The sequence below is a fragment of the Mesoplodon bidens genome (assembly GCF_964165515.1).
Source record: "Mesoplodon bidens genome assembly, chromosome: 19".
Taxonomy (NCBI): Eukaryota; Metazoa; Chordata; class Mammalia; order Artiodactyla; family Ziphiidae; genus Mesoplodon; species Mesoplodon bidens.
In genome coordinates, this window is record NC_138179.1 from 33,757,437 (window position 1) to 33,771,820 (window position 14,384).

Sequence of the window (14,384 nt, forward strand, 5' to 3'; positions counted from 1 at the left end):
GGCTGCCAGGGGCGCTTTGCTTTCCCCCCTTTGCTGAAGAAGCGACAGCATCGCGTTGCGCGCGAGGGATGTGGGCGAGCAGCCGGGCTGAGTCAGCATCCCCGGCCCGGGGCGCGCGCGCATCCTCCCCGCCAAGCGGGAGGCGACGTCCACACAGGTGCCAGGCCGCAGAACTCGCGGGGAGCTCCGGTGGGCGAGGGACCCGGACGTCGAGGGGGTGCGTGCCCCTCATCCCGGAGTGTCCCGGACCCCAGGGTCACAGGGGGCTCAGCAGATGATGCTCGGGAACCTCAGTAAGGAGCTCGTCACGGGGGACAAAGCCGTGTGTCGGGTCCCAGGCGTTTCGGAGCCCGCGGGGGCACAGACTCGGCCGCCTGGTGTCCACCTCACGTTCCCAGAGCCTCTTTGAGAACTGCTCGGAAGCAGAATGCCTTATTCTCCGCGTCCCCCTGCCGACTCTGGCGCCAGCCGCTCCCTGCATTGGGTTCGGAGAATGTGCTTCTGATGTGAGAAACTCGGGAGAGCCTACTTTGGGGGTGCGTGTACGGAGGGTCTCCACCGGGAGGAGTCGGCGGTCTGAATCGTAATAAAAAACCCTTTGCGGTCGCTGCCTGATTTCTCCCGTGATTTTGGCATCGGGTCTACTGGGTTAAGTGCCATCTTGTGCTGTTAACAAGCTCCGGCGTGGGTTAGGGGAGCAGGTGTGTGGGCGCAGAGAGCCTGCTTACGACCGGGACAGTACAGCCGGGGGCCACTGATGAGCTTTGCAACCTTGCCCGAGTAGCCTAACTTCCTGGAGCATGAACTTCCAAATCTCCAAAATGGGGACAATCATGATATTCCCAGAATCAAAGGATTTAATTGATGATGCCGGTGAAGGACAGATCACAGCGACTGGCGTTATGTATGGTACGCCCTCACTAGTCAGTAGCTCTTATTGTTACTGCTGTTTGTGGCTTTCCAAGTCCAACAGCTGACTGCAGCACACATCCTGCACGTGGTCGTTTTTCGAGCTGTTCTTCCAGGACTCCACACGTTATGAAATTTAGAATGTGACTTTAACGACCGGCATGAAAGCACTTGATGCTAAAATAGGAATGCCTGGAAATATAATCCTCGATGTTTAGGATCTTACAGTGCCTTGGGACCTGTCCCTGCTCTGAGTGTGGAAATGTCATATTTAACATGACACAGCACATACTGTACTGTGACCTGCTTAGGAACCTAGGGGTGCAGCTCATTAACTATAGCTGAGTGACTCCAAGCGAGTCACCAAAGATCTTGGTGCTTCAGCTTCTTGGTTTCAAAAATTAGACAAATAATGCAGAAAGCCCTAGGAGTGAATGAACGTTTGGGAAAGTCACATCTGAGTGTGTGACCAGGTGAGATGACTAGCTGTTGGAGAAGCATGACTAATGATAATATAACAATAAAAATGTAATGCTATTTTATTAATTATACCTATTAGTATTCTTTTTTTGCATTTTTGCTTTGTTCCCTGTATTAGGTGCGGTTCATGTGATCTAATTTTAAGCCCATCAGCAACTTTCTACAGTTGACACTCATCTCCATTTTACAGATGAGAAAAGTTGAGGCACAGAGCACGGAAGGGATTTTCCCCAAGGTTTAGACACACTGGCTCTTTTTGCAACTGAGAGCTCTTCCAAGTATGACATTTACCACCTGCGTTCGGATAATAGCAAGGTATCTGGAAACCCAACCCCTGTCCAGTCTTGCCAGCCACAAACCAGTGACATTTGCCCACCATGATTAGAGGCTGGCTTCATCTTGTTCCCTGAATCCTAGTGAAAACCCCTCTTTTTCTGTCTCTTCCAGGGAAAGCAAAGGAGGGAAAGCACTGCATTACCATGCTAATCAATTACCTTCCCCCCCGCCAAAAAAAAAAAAGAAAAACAAAACTAACTCTGTTTAGTTCTAAATACGAACAAAAGGACCTTTAGAATCTGGAGTACAGAACCAGAAAAATCAGGAAATTAAGTTCAGGGTTCAGCGCCCCTCTTAGCCTCTTCTGTTGTGTCTGTCGCAACCCAAGTGGCGGCAGAGCCCCTAGTGCCCTTCGTTTACAGGGGGCAAGGCTATAATGATGCCTTTAGAAAGTCCCACAACATCTCTGGAAGTGCATTGGCTCCCGAGAGCTGTCCCCACTGCCGTCTCTTTTCTAGCCCTCCTGTTTTGGCTCATTTACATGAGAACAGATTCCTTTGTGCAGACTTGGCCTGCCAGGTCTCTGTGGACATTCGGAGTCCTTCTAGTCTTCACGTTGGGTTGCTAGGCAGATATGACCCTGGCTTGCAAATAAGCTCCCTGCATTTACCAGCCCGTGAGAACTTCAACTTGGGGTAAGTAGACTGAAAGGAATCTTGTCTGGAGCTCAGGGAAGTATAAGCCTGCTTTTAAGGGCTGGGTCTTCAGAGCAGCCAAGGAAGAGGGGGAGCCCTGGAGGGGCTCGTAGGGAGGCCTGGACAGCCTGCCCATCCGCCCACTCTCTTCCTTCCCTGTCTCTGCACCACGTGCCTGTCTTACCATGAGTATTCGATGAACTCAAACTCTCGCTTTAAAACTTTAATATCTGCTTCTCCGGACAGCATGGAACTTCACAGACTTTTCCCTCTAGGAATCCTGACTTTCGAGGTGGAGGTGCTGGGTTTATCTTGAGGTTTACAGGATTTCCCCCAACCCTGACATTTGATGGTTTGAGGGAAGGCAGGGCCCTTCACACAGAAATGCATGTTTTGGGGAGAATTTGAAGATTTCCCAAGGGGAAGATCTGTTCTGAGGCACAGTTTTGGGGGAATCACTTTTCAGAACATCAGCTCTTTCCTGAAGCTGATTTGTCTGAGAACCCACCATGGGGCAGGCCCGCTGTTCCTTTATTCCTGCCTGGTGGGCCTTCTCTTGCTTAGCCAGAGCCAAGATCTCACTAGGGTGCCTTGCTCTAGCTGTAAACACCTCTGGGGGGAAGATCAAAATATTATGTCAGGGAAAGCTCCTTTCTTCAAGTCAATATGTCCCATCTCCCAAGTGCATCTTGTTAAAGATGCATTGCCAAGAAAGTTACCTTGTGCTTAATAATAATTTGTCAAAATTTATAATATATGTTGTTTGATTATAAACAATTACTTACAGTAGTAATGATAGTGGCTCGATCCAGAAGGGATTTTTTTTTTCTACACTTGGAGCAAAGCATAAGCAATCAAATTTCAATTTCTACACAAAGTCTGTGTTCCAGAAAAGCAGGGTAAGGTAATTCACTACTTCTGAACATAAAGGTCTAGTATATTGAGATAGAATGGAAATACAGTTTTGAAAAAAAGAGAGAGAAATGATAGAAAATTTCCAACCTAATGAGAACTCTTCTCAAGTAATTTTTGAATGAATGATGGAGGGAATTCCCTGACGGTCCAGTGGTTAGGACTCGGCGCTTTCACTGCTGGGGCCTGGATTCAATCCCTGGTGGGGGAACTAAGATCCTGCAATTCCTCTGGTGTTTATATGACATTGGATACTTTGAAAAGCGTGGTTTAATAGTTTTGTTATAAAAGTCAACATTTATGGATACAATTGAAGTGATAATTTTTGCAGCTATTTAGAATTGTGATGAAGCAATGAAGGTAACTTAACCCTGTGTGAGGGTTTTAGGGGCTGAATGTGCCCCTCACCATTCAGATGTTGAAGCCCCTCCCCCTCCGCCCCCCCCCCCGCAATATGACAGTATCTGGAGTTGGGGCCTTTGGGAGGAATTAGGGTTAGACAGGTCATGAGGGTGGGGCCCATATGATGGAATTTGTGCCCTTATAAGAAGAGGAAGAGAGATAAATCTCTCTGTCTCTCTGTGTCTGTCTCTGTGAGCACACACTGAGGAAAGGCCATGTGAAGGTACAGTGAGAAGACAGCCATCTACAAGCCAGGAAGGGAGCCCTCACTATCACCTGACCATGCCAGCACCCTGATCTCAGACTTCTGGCCACCAGAACCAGGAGAAAATACATTCCTATTGTTGAAGCCACCCAGTCTATGGTATTTTGCTATGGCAGCTTGAGTTAATACAGAAGAGTTTTTTTGTTTTTCCAGATTCTTTTAGAGGATAACCCAAGCAGAAACATTTGCAGGCCAATGAGGAGGATCCATATTAGTATGAGGACAAGAAAGATGTGGTTCCCTGCCCTCCCGGATAAGTTCTCCCTGGAGAGAGAAAACAAACCCAAGAGTCACCATAGTGGACTGTGAAAGACAAGGGAGGGGGCTGTGTAATTGAGAGGTTTGGTGGAAGATGCTATAAATGTTAAGATGCATGTGGACATAGACTCCAAGCCCCGACTTGGAATCCCAGGTCTGCCCTGGTAGCTGTGTCACCTTGGGCGAATGAACCTCTCTCTACCTCAGTCTGCTCATCCATGAAAAGGGGATAATAATAATAATACCTCCCTCAGAGGGTAGTTGTGTGGGGAGCTTAGTGCTGTGTTGCTAGGTTAACCGAATTAACCTGTGTAAGAGGCTGGGGCCATTGAGGAAGATGGAGCTCGGTGGGCCTAGAATGGGTAGGAAAGTTCTTGCAAGCACTGGCAAGGCGGAGAGGTGAAGGTTGAAGAGAATGAGAGGAAGGTGGTGGCGGGGGAGAGTATGCTGGATTTGGGGACAGGGAGGTCACCTCGCCACCCAGGGTACCAGGGGCCTCTGGTGATCTGAATTCTCTCACGCCTGGTTACCATTCTGGGCAGTGTTGATGTATCACTGCGTGCATTGCGTTCACTCTGGAGTAACTTTTACTTGGATGTTAACACTGATATTTGTCCTTTTTTGTCTTCATTGTTCACTGCTCCTGTAGTTTTGTCATCTTCTCACTGCTTATAAAGAAAAAAAATGAGAGAACAATGGCCTTGAGGAGGCTTCTATAAATGATCTCAAGCCTGTTGCAAAAATCCTAAAAACAGAACAAAACAAAAATTAAAATTCTCGGAACCAAGTAATTTTAATCATATTGCTTTCAGGAACAAATACATGTCATATTAGACTCTTATGGCACGGTTGTGAGTCATGAAGTTTTGGAAAGTGCTGGGTGTGGGACCACTGGGTTTTGTCCCCACCAAATCAGGCTTCCTTTGGATAATTGTTGAAGTCCCACCCATCATGTTCCTCAAAGTCCAAGGAATGAAAACCTGCTCTCCTGCTACGTTTCTTGCCTAAAGGGAGATGCTAGCTTTCCCCATCTTGTCTAAACATGCCCAGCCTGTCCAGCTGCTCCCTGGAGCTACTAGTACACACTGTTGAGCTTCTATTTTAACCCTGTCAGAGCAGTGCATCCATGCATTTCCAGGTGGCTAGCGGGATGAGGCAAAGAAGCTAGAAGGATGCTCCAGGACTGTGTTAGGGTTTGAGGCAAGGAGGGACCCTGCCCTGCTGTGGCCGGTGGAGGGCTCTGGCCTCTGTGTTGAGCTCACATGCTTAGTAGGGCTCCGGGGCGGGGCTGGGTACAGGGAACATCCATCCGTCCTTCCATCCCACGTCCATTGCTGCTCTATCCGGACAGCCTCTGCTCATACAGCCCACTCATGCGCACTGGCGAATGCAGTAGTTTCCCAGGCCACAAAACCACACCTCGGAGGATGTGGTCCGTACTCTCAAAGTGTTTACTCTCTAGTTTAGAATAGAAGACACATATGTGATTGTCACCTAAAGCAGCATCTCAACAAGGGCGCTTTTGCAAGTGGGAATCTCAGAGGCAGGGGAACTGAGAAAGGTCATCTGAATTTAGGGAAGTGATGAGATGAAGCTGAGTTTTCAGGGTGGAACGGAGGGTCGGCTGTAGTGGTTCAGGTCAGATGCACTCATTTGGCAAACATGGGTTGAACACTTCCTGGGTTGGGTAACCAGATTATGCAGTGTGTGAAACAGATAGACATCCCTGCCCTCATGGAATTCACATCTTAGAGTTGTGGTGTTTTCTTGTTGGAGCAGTTAGCTCAGTGTCGTGGACAGATAATCCTTTTGGATGTTTCTGATATTAAAATGTAATTCCCACTTTCTTTTTTAAAAAATTTTTATGGGAGTATAGTTGATTTACAATGTTGTGTTAGTTTCAGATGTACAGCAAAGTGAATCTGTTATACATATACATATATCTGTTCTTTTTCGGATTCTTTTCCCATATAGGCCGTTACAGAGTATTGAGTAGAGTTCCCTGTGCTGTACAGCAGGTCCTTATTAGTTATCTATTTTATATATAGGAGTGTGTATATGTCAATCCCAATCTCCCAATTTATCCCTTCCCCTGTTACCCTGGTAACCATAAGTTTGTTTTCTACATGTGTGACTCTATTTCTGTGTTATAGGTAAGTTCATTTGTACTCTTTTTTTTTTTTTAGATTTCACATATAAGCGATATCATGTGGTATTTGTCTCTCTCTGTCTGGCCTCACACAGTATGACAATCTCTAGGTCCATCCATGTGGCTGCAAATGGTATTATGTAATTCCCACTTTGAATTGGCATCATCAGCAAAGGACGATTTCCCTCACAGCCCCTCTACAGCTTGACCTTGTACCGTTACGTTGTCCAAAACCAGATTTGCTGGTAGGCAGTGTACTCCAAGGACCATGCTAGGTGTCACCAGAGTCTGCCCGGGACAGAAGGACCAGCTCAGGTTTTCCTAAAACAGCACCGACAACCATGGGATTGTGTGACCAGGAGCTACAGTTTGGAGCTTTGAAAATCATGCAAATCAGGATGACTCTTCACTTTCCCTTTGGCCTTATTGTAACCATAGTGTTTGTATCTTTTACCTTTTCTGGGTTCAGAATCCAAGAGCCAAGAATGCTGACAGACAGTTATGACAAAGAGTCAGCCAATAGCTGGAGGGAGTCTGGTTTCACCATCTATACTCGGAATAGTTTTGTTTAATATTAATTGTAGTAATGCTTTGGCTTTGCATGGTACTTTTTCAGAGTATTCTCATGTTATCTTTTTTTTTGCGGTACGCAGGTGTCTCACTGTTGTGGCCTCTCCCGTTGCGGAGCACAGGCTCCGGACACGCAGGCTCAGCGGCCATGGATTACAGGCCCAGCCGCTCCACGGCATGCGGGATCCTCCCAGACCGGGGCACGAACCCGTGTGCCCTGCATCGGCAGGCAGACTCTCAACCACTGCACCACCAGGGAAGCCCTGTTTGTTATCTCTTTATCCTCAAGCCAGTTGAGAGAGGGGAGAATAATAGTCCATATCTCTGAGCACTTATTGGGAGCAGGCACTCGTGTGGGGTTATTTCATCCTCATGTTGGGTTTGGGGTAGAGGAACTTTTCTATGGCTCTGTTTTTCAGGTAAGTGGGGAAACTGAGGCCCAGAGAAATTCCATAACCTATCCAAAGTCACACAGCTAGGAAATGACTCTTCTGAATCCTGGACACATATTTTTCTGCAGACAGGCCATCACATCCCCAAAGCCAATTCTCCAAAAAGCAGATTTGCCAAGTAACTACTTCACTGAAGTGAGCTTTTTTTTTTTTGGCCAGACCGCATGGCCAACTAGGGATCGAACCCTGGCCCACGGCAGTGAGAGCACAGAGTCCTAACCACTGGACCGCTGGACTGCCAGGGAATTCCCTGAATTAAGCATTTTTTTCCCCTGCTTCAGCCTCAGAGGTTCTCAGATAAAACTTAGCTCGAGGACTTCCCTGTGGCGCAGTGGTTAAGAATCCGCCCACCAGTGCAAGGGACACAGGTTCGAGCCCTGGTCCCGGAAGATCCCATATGCAGTGGAGCAACTAAGGCCGTGCGCCACAACTGCTGAGCCTGTGTGCCACAACTACCGAAGCCTGCACACCTAGGGCCTGTGCTCTGCAACAAGAGAAGCCACCACAAAGAGAAGCCCGCGCACCGCAACCAAGAGTAGCCCCCGCTCGCTGCAACTAGAGAAAGCCCACGCACAGCAATGAACACCCAACGCAGCCGAACATAAACAAACAAATAAATAAATTTATTTAAAAAAAAACAAACTTAGCTCGAATCTCTCTTAGCAGGCTTGGGCTGCCATAGCAAAATACCACAGACTGGGGGCTTACACGCAGAACTTTGTTTCTCACAGTTCTGGAGGCTGGGAAGTCTAAGATCAAGATGCTGGCTGATTTGGTTCTTGGGGAGGACTCTCTTCCCGGCTTTCTCACAGCTGCCTTCTTGCTGTGTCTCCATCTGTGAGAGAGAGAGAAAGCTCTCCCCTGTCTCTTCAAATAAGGGCACTAATCCCATCGTGAGGGCTGCCCCCTCAATAACCTCCTCTAACCCTGATTATCTCCCAAAGGCCCATCTCCAAATACTATCCTACTGAGGGGTAAGGCTCCAACATAAGAATTTTGAAAGGACACCAGCATTCAGTCCATAATGGAATCTAACATATTTCTTTGTAGAGGTGCAACAGATCTGGGGAAAGGATAAATCTGCAAAAATAGAAAAGACAGTAGGTAGCATTTAAGAGAAACTTTTCCCTCTTCTCATGCAAAAGTGACATAGGAAGAAATGAAGCTTTGACACATGAACCCTGATCAGTCTTCTTTTTCTTTTTTTACAAATTTATTTATTTATTTATTTTTGGCTGCGTTGGGTCTTTGTTGCTGTGCGCGGGCTTTCTCTAGTTGCGGTGAGCAGGGGCTACTCTTCATTGTGGTGCACGGGCTTCTCCCTGTGGTGGCTTCTCTTGTTGCGGAGCACGGGCTCTAGGCACGCGGGCTTCAGTAGTTGTGGCTCGCAGGCTCTAGGGCTCAGGCTCAGTAGTTGTGGCGCACGGGCTTAGTTGCTCCGCGGCATGTGGCATCTTCCCGGACCAGGGCTCGAACCCCTGTCCCCTGCATTGACAGGCAGATTCTTAAACCACTGTGCCACCAGAGAAGCCCCAATCGGATTTTTGATGATACTAACAAATGACTGTTTATTTTTAAAAAGGGGGCTTTACTAGAATTGCAATTATACTTTATTTTTTAATTTTTGATTTTTTTAAAGCCTTTATTGAATTTGTTACAATATTGCTTCTGCTTTATGTCTTGGTTTTTGGTCGCGAGGCATATGGGATCTTAGCTCCCTGACCAGGGGTCGAACCTGCACCCCCTGCGTTGGAAGGCAAAGTCTTACCCACTGGACCGCCAGGGAAGTCCCTGTGATTATGTTTTAAAATAATTCTTATAATTTAGAGAGCTACATAGAAATGTTTGTTGATGAAGTTGCATGATATCTGAGATTTGTTTCCAAATAATCCAGTATAAGTGGAGGATGAGGGAAAGACAAGTAGGAGGGGAGACAGGTAAAACCAGACTGGCCCTGTGTTGATAATTGTTGAATCTAGATGTTGGGGAGGTATGTGTGAGTTTCTCAACTTCTGTATTTTGACAACTTTCATAACAAAAAGTTTAATAAGTAATAATAAACACCGCTCTGTAAAAAGTCCTTAAACATTTGGCAAACAGGCTCTTAAGGGAGTGGATTTCAGGTAATTGACTGTAAGCCCTTTTCAGTGGATCCCACCCCTCATGATTTTTCTTCTCAAGTAGAGGATGGAGTTTTATAGGAAGGATGCTATTCAGAGACCCATCTGCTCTCTCTGTTTTTCTGACCTGTGTTCAAGGACCCAGATATAATTTCTGCAGGGCTACTGAGTTTTAGATGCGTGGTGTGATGTCACCTCTGCTCTCCCAAGTTGGCTCCTGCCACAGCTTCCTTCTGGGACAGTCCCAACAAGTGGTTCCAGCCTAAAGCCAGGCAGGATGTCATCTGTTCCTGTGGACGAGTTTCCTGGCATCCCTGGGGTCACAGAGGTTGATATTCCCAACAGGGTGTGGCTATAGGTCTTCAAGCTTAAAATTGTTTTTTAAATTATCTAAGTGGAATTGCTCTCCCAGTTTGGATGGAGGTATTCAAAGACTTCTTTTGCTCCAGTTAGAAGATAAATGAGTTGGGGGATGTAACGTACAACAGGATGACTATAGTGAACCTGCCGTGTGGAGTATTTGCAAGTTGTTAGGAGAGTAGATTCTCAAAGTTCTCACTACAGGAAAAAAGCATTTGTTTTTCTTCTCTGTCTCTCTCTCTCTCTGCCTCTCACTTTCTTGTATTTATATGAGATGACGGATGGTAATTAAATTTACTGTGGTCATCATTTCACAATATATGTATGTCAAGTCATTATGCTGCATGCGTTAGACTTACACAGGTGCTGTACGTCAAAGATATCTCAATAAAATGAAAAGAAAAAAAGATGACAGAAAAAAGATTTCCTTTCCATCCTCTGTTGAGCTAAAACTGCGGCCCCGCACATATGCTCTAAGAAATCTTTCCGAGTTGGGCCAGCCCCAAACTGACATGTTGGGGTCTAGAGGCAAAGGGGAGGGGCCTTGAGGATGTTTATTACACATAGATGTTAAATGACCAGCTGATATTGGCCACCAAGGTAACTGGATTTTCCTCTGCCCTTGGGTTTGGATGAGGGCGAGGTGAAATTTAAGGAGGTGCTCACCATCAGGGCTGCGCTTACGGTGAGGGCACCTGAGCTGGAGCGCCACCTCCTTAAGTTTTGCGCCCTGGGCACGTGGCATGCCTCACTCCAGCACCATCTCTCACCTGGACTCACCTGGGCTCACCTGGACTCACCTGGACTGCGGCAGTGGACTCCTAATCTCTCAGTAGAGCAGCCAGAGGGATTCTGTTACGTTGAAAGTCAGAGCTTGCTGCTCTTGCTCGAATCCTCTGGCTCAGGAGAGGCTGTCTTCCTCCCGATTCCCACTAATCCTCGCCCTTCCTCACTCCGAGGCTTCTCCTGCGGCTTCTCGGCTGCCCTCATGTGCCCCAGCCCTGCGCCCTGCTGGGTTCTCTGCCCGCGGCGTCCCTTCCCGACTGAACCTCCCGGAGCTGCCGAGCTTCCTCCCCTCCTCTCCTGGATCCACCTAGAAAGATCCCCTTCTCAGTGAGGTGGTCCCTGACCTTCTTCCTTAACTCGCACCTGCTCACTGGCTCGCTCTCCCCTGTCCCCTTCCTGGGGTGATTTTCTCCCTGATGCGTTTCCTGGGTCCACGTCTTCCCCTCCTCCCCCCAGCAGGTAAGTGGCAGGAGGGCAGTGGGTTCTGTGTGTCACTCACTGCTGAACGCACAGCGCCCAGATCGAGACCTGTGCCTCGGTCCCCGTTCGCTGGATGGATGACTGAAGGCACGGGGTTGGAGGGGGCGGATCATTTCCGACAGACGTGGGCAGCTGGTGCCCTGGGACCCCCGCGTGACTCCTGGCTGCAGCCAGCGCCCCCAGTGACAGTGGTCCGACTGGGCGGGTGAAACCACAGAACTCTGCAACCAGAGATCACACTCCCTCTGCGCCTTTGTCTTTCTTGGCCTCAGCTCATCCGAAGCTTTGTCTTTGGAAAACCAACAGAGCCCTCTGCCAGAAAGGTCTGCCCGACTGTCTTGTTGCTTCAGCTGTTTGCAAGGCGCTCTTGCGGGCTGCTTGGCCACGGGGGGGCCCACGGGGAGCCAGGGTCAGGTGATGGGCAGCCGGCCCGGGTGTGCAGCCTGCAGAGCACATCTTCAGGGCAGCTCCTCCTTTCCAAGGCCCACAGCCCGCCTGTGAGTCGTTTCCGTGATGAGTACCCTTCCCCATGAGCAGGCCTGGAACCCAAAGGGAGGTCAGACGTCAGCAGGCCCAGCGGCCTTGCTTTACAGCGGGGTCGTGGAAAAGAGCACAGACCATCGCAAAGCTGATTGGCAACCAGAGTTCCTGAGGACACGAGCAGGGTTGGTGCTCGTGCTCAGCAACACCTGTCCCAGTAAGCTCAGATGGACCTTCCTTGGGGGGGTGTGTTGAGTAAGGTGGTTGATTACCTTCCAGCCCAGTGGAAGGAGAGGTGAAGGCTTTATTTGTCAAATGCTCCCCCTTCTTCCTAAGCCCCCAGGAGTGCTCCTTGCCTGTGTCCACTCTCTCTTCTTTTATTTCTTTGGTTGTGTCGGGTCTTAGTTGCAGCACGTGGGCTCTCTAGTTGTGGCACATGGGCCTAGTTGCCCCGCGGCTTGTGGGATCTTAGTTCCCCGACCAGGGATCGAACCCGTGTCCCCTGCATTGGAAGGCAGATTCTTAACCACTAGACCCCCAGGGAAGTCCCCACTCTCCCTTCTGAGATGGGGAGTGTGATGTGTAAAGAAAGTTTGAGAAAGTAACCTCAGATAAGACACTGAGCCAATAGTCTTTAAAAAAAGATCTTTAAAAAAGATCATGGATCTTTAAAAAAAAAAAAAAAAAAAAAGCACAACGACCCAGCTGTATTGAAGTAGGATCGACAAATAAAAATTATATACAACGTGCTGTTTTGATATACATATACATTATAAAATGATGACCACAGTCAAGCTAATTTAACACATCCGTCACCTTACATAGTTACCTTATACATTTTTTTGGTGGTGGAAACATTGAAGATCTACTTCCTTTGCAAAATTTCAACTACGTAATACAGTTTTACGAACTCTAGTCACCATGCTATACATTAGATCCAGTCACCATGCTATACATTATATCCCCAGAGTGATTGATTCTTTTTTTAAAATATTTATTTATTTATTTGGCGTGTCAGGTCTTAGTTGCGGCACGTGGGATCTTTGTTGCCCCGTGTGAGATATTCGTTGTGGCATGTGGGATCTTTAGTTGTGGCACGAGAACTCTTAGCTGTGGCAGGCATGTGGGATCTAGTTCCCTGACCAGGGATCGAACCTGGGCCCCTTGCATTGGAAGCGGAGTCTTAGCCACTGGACCACCAGGGAAGTCCCAGAAGCGATTGATTCTACGTAACTGGTTGTTTGTACTTTGACAAACTCCCTTCCATCTCCCCCACCCCCCAGCCCCTGGCAAGCATCGCTCTCCTCTCTGCTTTTGTGAGCTCTACTTTTTTAGATTCCCCAAGTAAGTGAGATCATGTGGTATTTGTCTTTCTGTGCCTGGCTTGTTTCACCACACATAGTATCCGCCAGGTTCATCCAGGTTGTTATGAATGGAGAAGAATTTCCTTCTTTTTTAAGGCCCAATAATTCCATTATGTGTGTACAATGTACACAACACATTTTCTTTACCTATTCACCCATAACTGGATACTTGGGCTATTGTGAATAATGGTACAATAAACACGAGGGTGCCAGTAGCTCTTCAAGATATTAATTTCATTTCCTTTGGATATATACCTAGAAGTGGGATTGCTGGATCATATGGTTGGTCTATTTTTAATTTGAGGAACCTCCATACTGTTTTCCATAATGTCAGCTTGGATCTTAATCAAGGTCCGTGGCTTGAAGTCCATTCTTTGAATGTCTGACTTGCTTTTTCCCTTTAGTTAAAAACAATAAGTGGGGAAAGGATTAAATGTCTCCCTGGAGGTGTGGGCGTGAAGGCTAGGGCAATGGTGTACTGGCTAAATTAGCTTATTTCCATGCCATAAAAATTTTAAGTATTAATGATTCTCTTTGAAAACCTCAGAGGAATGTTTTATCCATAGAATTCTTAAGAAAAACAATCTGTTTACTTATGTTCCCACCTTAATTTTAACTTCCTTCTTAAGTGGTTTTTTTCTCCCCCCCTGGGGCATTTTGTGTTGGGTCATTCTGAAATGGATTATGGGTGAAGAATGAAGCCGCTCTAGTGTTCCAAGCTAAGTAGCTTTAGGAAGAAAAGCTTCCTGCAACTGTTGCTCATGGTCAGAAGCCAGTAGAATAAGGCAGGTCAACAAGTGTGTGTTAGGCACCCTGCTTGTGCAAAGCCTCTTTCTTCTAGAAAGGGAGAAGTCTTTGGGGCCTCAAGATCAACAAATACCAGTTGAATCTAATTGAGTTTGAAATAATAACTTTCCTTTTGGAAAACAGAAGAATGTGCGTTGCTGAAAAATTGATTCATTGCCCTCCAGATGACCATGACTGTTGACTCGGAATTCCTTTTATTTTGATTAAGTGCATAGCTGCTTATCCTTTTGAGTTTATCTGGATCTTCCAGAACTTACATACCTCCAACCACTCCCGTCCATCTGGGTTGGCTGGCCGGCTTGGTCGGCTGTGCATTCCTTCCTCAAGGGCAGGGATACACAACTGGAAATGGCATCTGTCATAACCCCAGCCCTACTAGCACCTTTATATATTAGTATTACTGTTATTTTTTGAAGAATGCAACTGTTCATTTGTTTATTTATTTATTTGGTTGTGCTGTGTCTTAGTTGTGGTAGGCGGGCTCCTTAGTTGTGGCTGGCGGGCTCCTTAGTTGTGGCATGCAAACTCTTAGTTGCAGCATGCATGTGGGATCTAGATCCCTGACTGGGGATTGAACCTGGGCCCCCTGCATTGAGAGTGCGGAGTCTTAACCACTGTA

At 47.3% G+C, this 14,384-nt stretch overlaps 1 protein-coding gene across 9 annotated transcripts in view; it reads left to right on the forward strand.

Annotated features, from left to right (window-relative positions):
- Positions 1-14,384, forward strand: part of ARSG (arylsulfatase G) — a 120,584-nt gene that overhangs the window by 31,934 nt on the left and 74,266 nt on the right. Inside the window, exon 1 of one of the 9 annotated variants that reach the window (XM_081218789.1) lies at positions 53-293. The exons of the other annotated variants lie outside the window; for them this stretch is intronic. The gene's annotated coding sequence lies outside the window, so the exon portion shown is untranslated. Of the gene's footprint in view, positions 1-52; positions 294-14,384 lie in introns of those variants that run through there. 9 annotated transcript variants of the gene reach the window in all.